Below are 16,713 nucleotides of genomic sequence, written 5' to 3' on the forward strand. Positions count from 1 at the left end.
AAATTAAGGAATGATATCTCTTCTTCTGTGTAGATGGATTTAGAATCACTTTATGATGCATGGGAGAGATACAAAGATTTATTGAGAAGGTGCCTCACCATGGGTTACCTCTTTGGTTACAACTTCAAACTTTTCACAACGGTTTGAATCCCTTGACCAGACAAATGATTGATGCAGCTACTGGTGGCACTATTAATAATAAGACACCTGAAGAGGCTTATGAGTTCATAGAAGAGATGTCACTGAATAATTATCAGTGGCAAGTTCTGAGGAAAAGCCGACAAAAGCATCCGGTGTTTTTAACGTCGACTCGGTTACTATGCTTTCAAATTAGGTAGAACTTTTTAATAGAAAAATTGATGGTTTACTTGGTTCTACGCAGGTACATCTAGTAATGCAGTGTGATGCAAGTGGAGGTGGATTAAATAATTTAGAATATCCACCCTATGGCCCTAACATGGAGAGCGAGCAATTGAACTATATGGGCAATAATCCTCGACCTCAAAATAATCCTTATAGTAACACTTACAATATAGGTTGGAGGAACCACCCAAATTTCTCATGAGGAGGCCAAGGAAATCAAAGACCACCACCCCTTTCAGGCTTCCAATAACAACCTTACCAGCAAGAGAAAAAGCCTAACCTTGAGGAGATGATGATAAAATTTATTTCAGTAGCAGATACTCATTTTCAGAACACTGAAAATGCACTTAAAAATCACCAAGCATCAATTCAAGGGCTCAAGAACCAAATATGACAACTGACTAAGATAATTTCAGAAAGACAACTAGAGAGTCTACCTAGTAACACCGAACCCAATCCAAAAGAGCATGTGAAAGTAGTTACATTAAGAAGTGGGAAAATGTTAGCTGAATCTGAAAAGAAGCTGCTACCAGAAGCTGACAGAAAAGAAGATGAAGAAGAAAAACCCAAAAATAATAAAAAATCGGTGTTGAGGGAATATAAACCACCAATCCCATACCCAGGAAAGTTGAAAAAAGATCGCATGGATGCAAAATTCGGTAAATTTCTTGAACTTTTTAAACAATTTACATATTAACTTACCTTTTGTTGAAGCTATCTCGCAGATGCCTACATATGCAAAGTTCTTGAAGAAGCTTTTAACAAATAAAAGGAAGTTTGAAGAATTATCTACAGTGAAACTCAACGAGGAGTGCTCGGTCATACTCCAAAATAAACTGCCAACCAAACTGAAAAATCTAAGAAGTTTTACTATTCCCTACTTAATTGGTAGTTTAAATGTTGAGAAGGTACTAGCTGATTTAGGCGCTAGCATTAATCTGATGCCCTACAAAATGTTCAAGCAATTTGCGGGGAACCTAAACCTACTAGGATGAGTATTCAACTAGCCGAGATCTGTAAAATATCCTAGGGGTATTATAGAGGACGTACTTGTAAAAGTAAATAAATTTATATTCCCTATAAATTTTGCTGTGCTTGACATGGATGAGGATGTTGAGGTGCCTTTAATTTTAGGTCGTCCATTTTTAGCCACTGCTAGAGCTGTTATTGATGTGGGTGATTGTAAACTTGTACTTCGGGTAGGTGACGAAGAGATTATTTTTAAAATTTATAATGCCATGAGATTTTCTAGGGAACAGGATGGCTCATGTTATTTTGTTGACTCTATTGATCATACTACTCAAAATTATTCAGAGGAAATCATACATAAGGACACGTTGGAACTATGTCTTGCCTAAGGAGAGGGGGTAAATGACGATGATTCTATGATAAGTAAGATAAAATCTGAACTAAATTCCAATGAGCCTTCACTGAGACAGAAGAACTACGAGGGTATTGAGGTCAACAATGAATTAAAATTAAAACCCTCTGTTGAAGAACCGCCTAAATTGGAATTAAAACAACTACCAGATCACTTAGAATATGCATTTCTTGGAAATAATTACACATTACTAGTGATTATTGCTTCAGATTTACAGCCAACCGAAAAAGATGAGTTACTCAAATATTAAAGGAGCACAAAAGAGCCATAGCTTGGAAGATTTCTGACATAAGAGGGATCAACCCTTTTTTTTGCACACATAAAATTTTAATGGAAGATGAATACAAACCCTGTGTGCAAGCTCAAAGATGATTGAATCCTAACATGAAAGAAGTCGTAAAAGCTGAGGTAATTAAACTTCTAGATGCTGGAATTATTTATCCTATCTCTGACAGTTCTTGGGTGATTACTGTGCAAGTTGTTCCTAAGAAAGGAGTCATAACTGTTGTGGCCAATGAGAAAAACGAATTAATTCCAATGCGAATAGTCACGGGATAGAGAGTTTGCATTGACTATAGGAAATTGAATGATGCTACAAGAAAAGATCACTTTCCCTTACCATTCATTGATCAAATGTTGGAAAGATTATCTAGACATATGTATTATTGTTTCCTATATGGACTCTCTGGGTATTTCCAAATCCTAATAGCTCCTGAGGACCAAGAGAAAATGACATTTACATGTCCACACGGTACGTTTTCTTATCGATGAATGCCTTTTGGATTATGTAATGCTCTTGCTACTTTTCAACGATGCATGTTGGCCATTTTTGATGAACTCATGGAAGACATTATGGAGGTATTTATGGATGACTTCTCGGTATTCGGTAACTCTTTCCATCTTTGCCTTAAAAATTTAAAACGAGTTTTAATAAGATGTAAGGAAACGAACCTTGTACTGAATTGGGAAAAATGTCACTTCATGGTTCGTGAAGGGATTGTGTTAGGCCATAAAATTTCTAGTAAGGGAATAGAGGTTGACAAAGCGAAACTTGAAACTATTGAGAAATTACCTCCCCCTAGTTCAGTTAAGGCTATTTGAAGCTTTTTAGACATGCTGAGTTTTATAGAAGATTTATTAAAGGCTTTTCTAAAATAGCTAAGCCTTTAACTACTTTACTCGAAAAATAAATTAATTTCAGTCAGGAATGTTTAGAAGCCTTTAATACTCTTAAAAATAAATTAATTAATGCTCCAATTGTGGTTGCACCTGATTGGAATTTACCCTTTGAGCTAATGTGTGATGCAAGTGATTTTGCAGTAGGTGCGGTTCTTGAACAGCGGAAAGACAAGCACTTTCAACTAATCTATTATGCTAGCAAAACTTTGACAGCCACACAAGAAAATTATATGACGACTGAGAAAGAATTGTTGGCTGTGGTTTTTGCATTCGATAAATTTAGACCATATTTAATATTATCTAAAGTTTCGTTTACACTGATCATTCAGCTCTTCGATACCTCCTTACTAAAACAGATGCAAAACCTCGACTAATAAGATGGATTTTATTGTTGCAGGAATTTGATCTAAAAATTCAAGATAAGAAGGGAGCAGAAAATCTTGCAGCAGATCATTTATCTAGATTAGAAAACCCACATCTCAAAAGACTTGACGAACAGGAGATAAATGACTCATTCCCTGAAGAACAACTCTTTGCTATGTTTGACTCTAAGGAACCTTGGTTTGCAGACATTGTGAATTATTTAGCTGCTAACGTTATACCAAAAGGGTTGACACATCAGCAAAAGAAGCGATTCTTCACTGATGTGAAAAACTATTTTTGGGAATAACATTTTCTTTTTCATATATGTGAAGATCAGGTAATTCGAAGATGCGTTACAAAGGCAGAAGCAATTAAAATTTTGGAACATTGCCACTCAGGACCGATTGGAGGACATTACAGTGGAACTAGGACCACACATAAAACACACGAATCAGGTTTTTACTGGCCCACACTATTCAAAGACGCAAACAGGTATGTTGCTACTTGCGATAAATGACAACGAATAGGTAATTTATCTAAACGTGACGAAATGCCCCAAACGTACATGCTTTCATGTGAGATATTTGATGATGGCGTATTGATTTCATTGGTCCATTCCCTAGCTCGTTTGGAAATAAATACATATTAGTAGTTGTTGATTATATATCTAAATGGGTGGAAGCCGAAGCCTTACCTACTTATGATGCTAGAGTAGTGGTGAAGTTCCTAAAGAAACTTTTGTCTCGATTTGGAGCACCTAGAGCAATTATCAGTGATAGGGGCACTCATTTTTGTAGTGTTCAATTTGATAAAACCCTTAAGAAATATGGAGTTTACCACAAAACAACTACCCCTTACCATCCTCAAACTAGTGGACAAGTTGAAGTCGCTAACCGAGAGCTTAAACGCATCCTAGAAAAGATTGGAGAGTCAAATAGGAAGGATTGGGGAAAGAAAATAGATAATGCTTTATGGGCCTATAGAACAGCTTTTAAGACCCCATAGGAACATCTCCTTACAGACTTGTTTATGGGAAAAGTTGTCATTTACCGTTTGAACTAGAACATAAAACATTCTGGGCTATAAAATTTCTGAACTTTGATCCCAAACTCGCAGGTGAAAAGAGATTGATGCAGTTGAACGAATGAATGGTGAGCTAATGCCTATGAGAACTCACGATTATACAAGGAAGCAGTGAAGCGCCTCTATGATGCTCGTTTAAAGCAACACAAGAAATTTGAAGTTGGAGATCTTGTCCTGTTATACAACTTAAGGCTCAAATTGTTTTCTGGGAAGCTTAAATCACAATGGTCAGGTCCTTTCGTAGTCCAAACTATCTTTGCATATGGAACAATAGAGGTAAGTCACCCAACCCAAGGCACTTTCTAGGTAAATGGACATCGTCTTAAACTTTATAACAATGAGGATTTTAAAGACAATGGAGAGGAGCTAAGGCTCCGTGAACCCGCTTAACATTCCCACAAGGTAAAGTCGAGCTTAGACTCTAAACAAGCGCTTCTCAGGATGTAACACCCCCTTACCCGAGACCGTTGCTAGAGTCGAGCACGAGGCGTTAACAGACTTAAATTATCACTTAAACAATTTCAAACAATTTATTTCACCTTTTGTAATAAACTGCCTATCTGCGTCATAGTCGCTAAAAAAATCATATCTTGAGTTACGAAACTCAAAATTAAAATCTGTAAATTTTTCCTAAAACTAGGCTCATATATATATTTACTAATATTTTTATAGAATTTTTGGTCAAGCCAATTAGTAAAGTTTATTAGTTAAAGTTTCCCCTGTTTTAGTGTTTGATTGCTCTGACCTCTTTTCACTATGAATCACTTTTCTCTCTGTATAGAATTCAAATGACTATGACGTTTGGTTCTATTACAATTAGACTCAATAAGGAATCTATACATATAAAGTATGACTCCTAATTATTTTTTTTACAATTTTTAGTGAATTTATAAAGTCAGAATAGGGGATTCAGAAATCGCTCTGACCCTATTCCACCAAAACTCAAATTTCTCATAAAATACAACTCATTTACCTTTTTTATTTCTTCCATATGAGAATAGACTCAATAAGATTCAATTTAATATTTTATTCATCATCTAATTCTATCTTTACTATTTTTAGTGATTTTTCAAACTCACATCATTGCTGCTGTATGATATTGTTTTATAGCAAATTTCACCTTTTTATGAATTTCCATGGATTAGACAGCACATTAAGCATACATAACACCAAATATGACCTTGATTAGCCATTCCAATGGCTAATCATTACCAAAAAATTCTTTACCACCCAATAGGCATATCATAAGATCATATACACAAAATGATTATAATGCTATACATGCCATACTCAAAATATACAAGCCACTATACCAAAATGGTCCACGGATAGTGTGAGCGAGCCTCCGACCGTTCCCAATTTCTGAGTTGGCTTGTCAAAACTACAAAAAATAGAAAGGAGGGAGTAAGCATAAATGCTTAGTAAGTTCACATGTAAATATCAAGTAATATAATCATGCAATCCAACACAAAACATCATTTGTATAAATATCACCAAGACATTCATGTTACATTTGCATTTATTATCTTACCACGATTTCATCATACCAAGTTCTCAACCCGAGGGTTTAAGCGCATACCTGTCCAAATTTTCTCATTCACTATTGATCGCGTAATTCGTAACAAGTAATAAATATTTATAATGAAGATTAAACCTAGACTAACTATTATCACGACGAAAAGGCAAGCGCACCTATCGAACAATAGTATAGTAATGGCAAGACCGGGATATCGTACCGAAGGGAACCAAAAGTACTAGTAATAACTATCTTTTTATTATTTAACCTGGAAATAAAGAGGGGTTGTTTATTAAAATAATTAACTAAACTAATTAACTAATTAAACTAAAGAAAAGAGAAAATTTGGAAAAAGACTTGAAGAAAAGTAATTGATAAAGACGACACCCAATGAGGAATCCACCTAGATTTCACTTGTTATCTGAATCTGAACCAGACGATTAATTCACTTGACTTGATCCGTGAGACTCCCTAACCTATATTATTATCTCTTTCGAGACTAATAACATCTAACTCTCAGTTGAATTAATTGAAACCTCTTTCGTAATTAAAACCCCTAGAAAGCAGTAAATCGATCTATGAACTCCTATAATAAGTTTTACCCTAATCCTGCAAAATCTCGTAACCCTATTTCTAGGCGTTCGATCAACTCCGCTTAATTATGCCAAATCTACTCTTAGACAGGGACTTTTGCTCCTCTACATAAGCACATCAAATCATGAATCAATACCCGGAATATTAACTCAAGCATTAAGAACACATAATGAAGAACAAATCAAGTATTTATCATACAGTTCAGATAATAATAACAAGATCCATCATAGGTTTCAACCCCCTTTGGTATCTAAGGGGTTTAGTTCATAATAAAATAAGAGTACATCTCAAAAGTATGAAAATAACAAAACATAAAGAAAACTCTAAAACGCCTGAAGGAATTCTGAGAGAGATCTTCAGTCTTGGATTAGCTCCGACTTTTGGAATGGATCGTCTGGCTTCCTTCAAGTAATTCCCGACGTGTGGTTTTGTACTCCAGAAAAGTTCTGAAGGGAGGCCTCCTTTCTAAGTCATACTTAGGGTGTTTATATAGGCTTTGGATTGACTTTCTTCCTCTCTAAGTATCCTTTTCCGTATAAAATATAGCTTCTTGAAAAAGGGACACGCCCGTGTGCCACGGCCGTGTGACGTGATTGCTAGGCCGTGTTCGATCCGTTAAATTGCACACGGCTTTGTGGGTCAATGGCCAGGCCGTGTGAATCGTGAAAGCCTTGGTCGACACCCTTGAAAGACACGGGCATGTGAGCTACCCGTGTGGCAAGGCTTAGGCCGTGTCATCTTCTCGATTTGGTCTGTTTTGTCCCTTTTTTGCTCGTTTTTGGCTCCTTTTGACTCTTGGTGCTCTCCTGAGTACAAAACATGAAATAACTGGATTAAGAGCACCAAAATCCACAAATCTAGTAACAAACATCCATAAATATGCTAAATATTTGGGGTAAAAATATGTATAATTTGGCGTTTATCAAATACCCCACACTTAAGCATTTGCTTGTCCTCAAGCAAAACTCTCATTTACTGCTAGAATTCATTCCTTTCAATCATATAATCATTACTGATAATGTTACAAATTATTCCACAGAAAATCATACAGTGAGAATTCAACTATAGAGGCATTAAAAGCCTCAAACAATCTAAATTGAATATTTTGATAATAAAATCATAGGTAATCTCCTTCCTCTAAGTAATTAACTTTAGTCCTAAATATACAAGAGATGGCATCCTCACTAAAGATTTACTCAAATCACTCAAAATGTTTAAGGTTCAAGATTAAGCACTCGATTGTCTAACATGAGAAGTTATTACCATAGGCTTACATGAAAATCAAATCTCCACCACTTGTAAATGATATGATACACAAATCAAAAGGTCTTTGCATTGTTGTAACGGGGTTTGGGTTACGAGTATGGATACAAGCTGAGAAGAAAAAGGTTAGAATCGAGATAATTTCAATATATTACCCCACTATCAAAAACTTAATTACTGAATCACAAACAAATATCTAGAACTATATTACATGAGCTCTCTTTTTTTTATTACAACTTTAGCTTGCTGAGGACTACAATAAGAATACTGAGTTTTTTTTAAGAACAAATCAAGTTAATACAATATAGAAATCATACTTCATGATTCAGTAACAAAAAAATGGTGAGCATAGTGAGGTAACAATATTAAATTTAATCTTGATAAAAAAAAGTAAATTAAGTAAGAGGATTTCAACAATAATGGGTTAATGGGTTAATGATGAGGGTTACTCAATAAAAAGGGTTAGTAGGCTCAAGGGGGGTTCACTAAGGGTTTAATTATGTGGGACGGCTTTTTATGGAGTACGTGGGTTAAATCCTAAGTGCCTTTATCATCTCAGTATATCAAATCATACATGTGATCTCGACATGTATAATCGAAGCAAGTTCTAGAATAACAGTTTAATGTTGACATACTCAAACTACTAAAGAAGTGAGCAAGAAAGAAAGCTATATGCTCAAAAGGCTCAAAAATCTCATCAAAAATTTGGGTTTGTGATGTCATTCCTGTATACTTAAGATTTCAAGATAATACCTCAATTTAGGAAAATAATCTAAAAATTTTATTTCTTAAAATATCAATTTATCATGCTCGATTCTCTAATGTCCTATAATCAAGTAATCATACATAATTCCCATGATCTAATTCATGACATATCAACAATAATTATAGATCAATCAAAATTCATTCGATCAATATTATGAGAAAATCACTTAAGCACAAGACCAAATTCAGGGATTTGCAAAAAGTTAGGCAGCATGTTCATGTTCACCCCCATACTTAAGATGTACATTGCCCTCAATGTATAAAGATAGAATATTCAAAATAAAGAAAATCATAAGAGGGAAAGAGGTGAATGTGACAACTCGAATTAGGGCCTAATCAGAATAGTGGTTTCGTGACCACAAATCTGAAATAGAAATAATCGTTTTATAATTATTTTTGGGTTTATGATATGATTTCATGATTTCATGAAAATTTCGTGATGAAATTCTGTGCTTTTCTCGCTTAAGTTCAGATTAGGGACTAAATCAAATAAATTGTAAAACTCGTGTTTTAGAAGTTTTTAGTATGAAATTGCTTTGGAATATTAACTAGGAGGTTTTAAATAGCAATTTGACCCATTCTTAAGTTATGGACAAAAGTTGGACATGGAGGGAATTTTTTTGAAAGTTTAGTAGTAAGGGCATTTTGGTCATTTGTATATTAAATGAAATAAAATGGGAAAAATAACACAAAATTGGTTATCATCTTCATTAGTTGCTGCCAAAAATTGCTCTCCTCCATAGCTAGGGTTTCTTCAACTTTCAAGCTTCATAGTAAGTGAATTCAAGCCCCGTTTTTAATGTTCTTCACATTTTTGAAATCCTCGTAGCTCGGTTTACTTATTTCTATCATTAGTTCGAGTTAGGGTTTATGTTTAAAAATTTACCCATGAGTGATAGGCTTGTATTTTGTTGTTTGATGGTAGAATATGAATGTTTGAAGTTAGGGGAACGATCTTTTCTAAGCGATATTTAACGAAAACGAGCAAAACGACATAATCGATAAAAATACCTATTGTTCATAACTATGTGTTAGAGTGAGAATTTAATGTTGCCATAGAAGAGAAAAATGATCAGTAGGTCATTAAACATAAGAATAAGGGCTGAAATTAAATTTCCGAGCCTTGGAAAAAAATCGTAATTTTGTAAAAGTTAGGGGGAAAAATGTAATTTTTGTATAATGTGATTTTTGGATTAAAATAAATAGTTTGAGTGTTAAATGAGCTAAATATATTGTTATAGATCAAGAAAGGCGAGGAATCGACCTCGAATGGGGAAAGGAGAAAGTTTTGGACTAAATTGCAAAATTCCCATATTTTGCACCGAGGTAAGTTTGTATGTAAATAATACATTAATTTCAATTACATTTTTATATTTCATCTTATTATATATATTAGCTGATGTTGAAGTATAAATCGACTATTGAAAGAATGGAAATAAGTAATAGAGAGAGAGATCCCGGTTGAACATTTGAAAAAATTGAATAAAATAGAGGGAGCGTAGCTAGGTCACATGTATGGTGCCGAGTGCACATCTTGTGTACAAGAAGGCTACGAGATACTATATAGTAGCTAGGTCACATGTGTGATACGGGATGTATCCCATGTAGACAAGAGAGCTACGTGAGAGATAAATGTAGCTAGGTCGCATGCGTGATTCCAAGTGAAGGACACCATGTAGACAAGAGAGCTACGAGACAAATCGGCTAGGTCGCATGAGTGGTACTAAGTATTCAACATGTGTACAAGAGAGCCGAATTAAATGAAATATGATGGTGGGGCTGTGTGCTGAAACCATCAAGTATCGAGGATTAATCCGAATTGTTCAACGGGATGGTTTTGTGGTGACATTGTACTCATGGACCTACACTTGTGATGTATGAAATGTGGTGAAAATGATTTGTGATATATATATATGTAAGTTAAAATGAGGTTAGTATAAAGAATGTGTGAAAGAATGAAATTAGCATTAAAACTGTTTTGGGCAATAGCAGTGATGTGATTTTGAAAATTCACCAAAAATAGAAGGAATTTAATTAGAGGTTGAATGAGATGTGAAATTAAAGCTTAATGAGTCTATTTTCATATAAAAGAAATAGAGAAAGCAAAGGAATTCTATATTTTAAGATATTTACAATTGTGTGAGACTTGCTCAGGATGACTATGTAATCCCCTGTTTCAACTTTGAAAAATCATTAAAAATTGTACAAAACAAATTAAGAAATATAGTTTATATTCCTAAATTCTTTATTGAGTCTAGTTTTAAATGAAACAGGTTTCATGGTTATTTGAATTGTTTACTGAGACAAATTCAATTCGTAATGAACAGAGGTCAGATCAGTTGAGCTGTGTAACAGGGGAAACTTTAACTAATAAAATGTACTAATTGGCTGAACCAAAAATTCTAGAAAAACTTAGTAAGAAGTTTTATGAGTCTAGATTCAGGTAAATTTTATGGATTTGAATTTCGAGTTTCGTAACTCGAGTTATGATTTATTTAGTGATCATGACGCAGGAAGGACAGCTTGATCAAATTGGAGTAAAAAACAATTAAAAATATGATATAATTGAGTTATGTTGTAAACATATTAGATTTCTTATTTGTTATTTATATACTTACTTACTAAGCTATAAGCTTACTTTCTTTTCTCTCCTTTGTCTTATAGTGTCATCCAGCTAGCACAGGAGTCAGAGATCGTAGAAGATCTGCTCGCACTATCAATACTCTTGGTATCTGAACTCAACATTTTGAAATATGGCATGTATAGCAGACTTAGTTATTTTGTTACGTGTCATAATTGTCTATGTTCAAATTACTACTTATAGTATCAAACTAATCATTTTGTACGAAGCCTTTGAAGTTGGTTTGTATTGTTAATGGTATATGTTATAATGATCAAATTGCACGCCATATTTTTGTTGGGTTTTGTTTAATAGTTTATACTATAATTTGTTAATACCTCGTACCCTATTCTGGCGACGGATACGGGTAAGGGCGTTACATTTAGTGGTATCAGAGCTATGGTTTAGTCGGTTCTCGGACTAATAAAGTGTGTGTAAAAGTCTAGTTATACATGCCATAAAAATATTGTGATAGTGTGGTGACTCCTGATTATTCTAAACTGTGTTTTGTTTTAATATAGTAATGGATCCTGAAGGAACTACGGCTGATGATGCTGCTAGTAATACGCCGGCTCCCGCATAAGGGACCGCGCCTGTGGAAAGTAGACCTGAGACATTGAGACAGGGAGATGAGGCTCGGGATGCCTTTCTCCAAATGATGAACAATTGGTATACTGAATTTATTCGAGCAAATCCAAATGCTCAACCTCCTCCACCCCCTCCTATACCTCAGGCGATTCCTGTAACTGCTCAAGGCATAGATTTGGTAAGAATGAACAAGCCTCCGATTGACAAGATTCGAAAACAAGGGGCCAAAGAGTTTAGAGCAAAGGTCGATGATGATCCTGAGAAGGCGGAATTCTGGCTTGAAAATTCTACCCGTGTATTTGATGAGCTCTCATGTACACCCGAGGAGTGCTTAAAGTGTGCTGTATCAATTTTGAGAGATTCGGCCTACCACTGGTGGAAGACTTTGGTAGCAGTAGTGCCAAAAGAAAGAGTTACTTGGGATTTCTTCCAGGAAGAATTTAGAAAGAAATACATAAGTCAGCGATTTATTCATAAAAAACGGAAGGAGTTCCTTGAATTGAAGCAGGGCAAGATGTCTGTGGCAGAGTATGAACGCGAATTTGTGAGACTCAGCAAGTATGCCCAGGAATGTGTGTCCACCGAGGCCATTATGTGTAGAAGGTTTGAAGATGGGCTAAATGAGGACATTAAAGTGCTTGTAGGAATTTTGGAGTTGAAAGAATTTGTAGTATTGGTTGATCGAGCTCTTAAAGCCGAAGAATTGAACAAAGAAAGAAGAAAAGCTGCTATTGAGGCTCGAGATGCCAGAAAAAGGCCGATAAGCAAGCCATTTCAATCTCAATCAAAGAGGTCCAACGAGACAAACCCTCGAATGACAGTTTCAACTGGGGATTCACATAGAGATCGAGGTAGAGCATATTCGGGGTCTAAAGCTCAAGCTACTTCGGTGGCAAGTGTGGGTAATGTGCGACCTAGAAAGCCACGGTGTCAGCAATGTGGCAGGCAACATTATGGTAAGTGTTGGGGAACCGAGCGAGCTTGTTTCAGGTGTGGTTCTCACGAGCATTTTATTAGAGATTGTCTGGAGAAAGTTAAAGAAGAAAGATTTCAGAGTGCTAGACAGAATACCACCGCTAGTAGAGGTAGACCACCGAGAAATATTGGAGGTGGGACTAGCAGTAAAACTGCGATGAAAGATTCAACGGCAAGATTAGAAGCTAGAGCACCTGCTAGAGCTTATGCTATACGTGCCCGAGAAGATGCATCATCTCCTGATGTCATTACTGTTACATTTTCTCTTTATGATACTATTGTTATTGCTTTGATTGATCCCGGGTCCACTCATTCCTATATTTGCATGAATTTAGTATCTAATAAAAAATTTCCTGTTGAGTTTACTGAGTTTACGATTAAAGTGTCGAACCCCTTAGGCCAATATGTGTTAGTTGACAAGGTTTGCAAGAATTGCCCATTAATGATTCAAGGTCACTGTTTTCCGGCTAATTTGATGCTGTTACCATTTGATGAGTTTGACGTTATCTTGGGAATGGACTGGTTGACATTGTATGATGCCAAGGTAGATTGTAAACAAAAAACACTAGAGTTGAAATGTGAAAATGGAGAAATTTTGTGGGTTGAAACAGATGAATCAAATAAATTGCCTATGGTGATTTCGCACATGTCTGCACAGAAATACATGAGGAAAGGGTGTGAAGCTTATCTGGCTTATGTAATGAATACTGAGTTGCCTCAACTGAAGTTTGAATCAGTACTGATAGTCTGTGAGTTTCCAGATGTATTTCCAGAGGAATTGCCTGGGTTGCCTCCGAACAGAGAGATAGAGTTTGCCATTGATTTGTTGCCGAGTACTGCACCGATCTCGATTGCTTCATATAGAATGGCTCTGACTGAATTAAAAGAATTGAAGGCTCAGTTGCAGGAGTTAACAGAAAAGGGATTTGTGAGACCGAGTTTCTCTCCATGGGGTGCTCCTGTATTATTTGTTAAGAAGAAGGATGGTTCAATGAGACTTTGCATTGATTACCGTCAGCTTAATAAGGTGACTATAAAGAACAAGTACCCATTGCCGAGGATTGATGATTTATTCGATCAGTTAAAGGGGGCCACAGTGTTTTCAAAGATCGATTTGAGGTCTGGTTACTACCAGTTGAGAGTTAAGGAGTCGGATGTGCCAAAAACCGCCTTTAGGACAAGGTATGGACATTATGAGTTTTTTGTGATGCCTTTCGGCTTAACAAATGCTCCAGCTATATTTATGGACTTAATGAATCGGATCTTTCGGCCATATTTGGATAAGTTTGTAGTAGTGTTTATAGATGACATTCTAATTTGTTCTCGGAATGAGTCTGAACATGCCGAACACTTGAGAACCATATTACAGATGTTGAGAGAAAAGAAACTGTTTGCTAAGTTCAGTAAAAGTGAGTTCTGGCTTCGTGAAGTCGGATTTTTGGGACATATAGTCTCAGGTGATGGTATTCAGGTGGATCCAAGCAAGATTTCTGCGATCGTTGATTGGAAACCGCCCAAGAATGTATCCGAGGTTAGAAGCTTTTTAGGCTTAGCCGGGTATTATAGACGTTTTTTTGAGGGATTTTTGATGATTGCCTCTCCTATGACTAAGTTGTTGCAAAAGAATGTTAAGTTTGAATGGACTGATAAATGTCAGTAGAGTTTTGAAAAGTTGAAAGCACGATTGACTGAAGCACCAATTTTAGTGCAGCCCGAGCTAGGGAAGGAGTTTGTAATTTATAGTGATGCATTATTGACAGGCCTTGGATGTGTGTTGATGCAAGAGGGTAAAGTGGTAGCTTATGCTTCGAGACAGTTAAAACCACATGAGAAGAACAATCCTACACATGATTTGGAATTGGCCGCTATTGTCTTTGCCTTGAAGATTTGGCGACATTATTTGTATGGTGAAAAATGCCGAATTTTTACTGATCACAAAAGTTTGAAGTATTTGATGAATCAAAAGGATTTGAATCTGCGACAGAGGAGATGGCTTGAATTATTAAAGGATTATGATCTAGTGATTGATTATCATCCGGGAAAAGCAAATGTGGTTGCTGACGCCTTGAGCAGGAAATTTCTTTTTACTTTGAGAGCCATGAATACGGGGTTAGCATTGTCTGATGATGGGTCAATCTTAGCAGAGATGAGGGCTAAACCGTTATTTCTCCAGTTGATTTGTGATGCTCAAAAGAACGAGAGTGAGTTGCGAACCAAGAGAACTCAATGCGAATCAGGTTACGACTCAGATTTTCGAGTTGGACCAGATGACTGTTTGATGTTTCGAGACAGGATATGTGTACCGAAAAATGATGAATTGATTAAGAAAATATTACATGAGGCGCATAGTGGCTGTTTATCAGTTCACCCTGGTAGCACAAAAATGTATAATGATTTAAAGAAGTTGTATTGGTGGCCAGGTATGAAAAGGGACATTTCTGAATTTGTAACCAAGTGTTTGATCTGTCAACAAGTAAAAGCTGAACATCAAGTGCCTTCAGGATTACTTCAACCGGTAATGGTGCGTGAGTGGAAATGGGACACGATTACCATGGATTTTGTAACCGGTTTGCCTTTAACTCCTAAAAAGAAGGATGTTGTCTGGGTAGTGGTTGATAAATTAACAAAGTCAGCCTACTTTATACCAGTACATACCGATTACTCACTTGATAAATTAGCCGAATTATATATTGCTAAAATTGTGAGGTTACACGGAGTACCTATGTCTATAATATCAGATAGAGATCCGAGATTTACCTCGAGATTTTGGAAAAAGTCACAAGAAGCTTTGGGTACAAAATTGAACTTTAGTACTGCGTTTCATCCACAAACAGATGGTCAGTCGGAAAGAGTAATCCAGGTACTCGAGGATATGCTTAGATGCTGTGTCTTAGAATTTGGAGGTAGTTGGGAGAAATATCTATCTTTGATTGAATTTGCCTACAATAACAGTTATCAGTCAAGTATACAAATGGCACCGTACGAAGCCTTGTATGGTCGTAAGTGTCGAACTCCTTTATATTGGACCGAACTTAGTGAGAAACAGATTCACGGAGTTGATCTAGTTAAAGAAACCAAAGAGAAAATAAAAGTAATTCGGGATTGCTTGAAGGCTACTTCAGATCGACAAAAGTCATATGCAGATTTAAAAAGAAAAGAGATTGAATTTCAGGTGGGTGATAAAGTGTTCTTGAAGGTGTCACCATGGAAAAATATTCTGAGATTTAGCCGAAAAGGCAAGTTGAGTCCGCGTTTTATTGGGCCGTACGAGATTACTGAGAGGATTGGACCAGTGGCATATCGGTTGGCCTTACCGGTAGAGTTAGAAGGAATTCATAATGTGTTTCATGTATCAATGTTGCGACGTTATCGTTCTGATCCTTCACATGTGATTTCGCCAACAGAAATTGAGATTCGACCGGATATGACCTATGAGGAGGAACCAATAAAGATTTGGCTCGAGAAATTAAACAGTTAAGAAATAAAAGTATAGCCTTAGTGAAAGTATTGTGGCACAGACATGGGATAGAAGAGGCTACGTGGGAACTCGAGGAAGCTATGAGGAAACAGTACCCGAACCTCTTTACCGGTAAGATTTTCGGGGACGAAAATCTCTAAAGGGGGAGAATTGTGACAACCCGAATTAGGGCTTAATCGGAATAGTGGTTTCGTGACCACAAATCCCAGATAGAAATAGTCCTTTTATAATTATTTTGGGGTTTATGATATGATTTTATGATTTCATGAAATTTCGTGATGAAATTCTGTGCATTTCGCGCTTAAGTTGAGATTAGGGACTAAATCGAATAAATTGTAAAACTCATGTTTTAGAAGTTTTTAGTATGAAATTGCTTTGGGATATTAACTAGGAGGTCTTAAATAGCAATTTGACCCATTCTTAAGTTATGGACAAAAGTTGGACATGGAGGGAATTTTTTTGAAAGTTTAGTAGTAAGGACATTTTGGTCATTTGTATATTAAATGAAATAAAATGGGAAAAATAACACAAAATTGGTTATCATC

At 36.0% G+C, this 16,713-nt stretch overlaps 1 non-coding gene across 1 annotated transcript; it reads right to left on the bottom strand.

Annotated features, from left to right (window-relative positions):
* LOC121205308 (small nucleolar RNA R71) lies at nt 1–106 on the bottom strand. The gene has a single exon (XR_005900392.1). It is a non-coding gene; the product is annotated as a small nucleolar RNA R71 (small nucleolar RNA).
* Nucleotides 107–16,713: the final 16,607 nt, after the last annotated feature.

Source organism: Gossypium hirsutum, chromosome A08 (genome assembly GCF_007990345.1).
Source record: "Gossypium hirsutum isolate 1008001.06 chromosome A08, Gossypium_hirsutum_v2.1, whole genome shotgun sequence".
Lineage (NCBI taxonomy): Eukaryota > Viridiplantae > Streptophyta > Magnoliopsida > Malvales > Malvaceae > Gossypium > Gossypium hirsutum.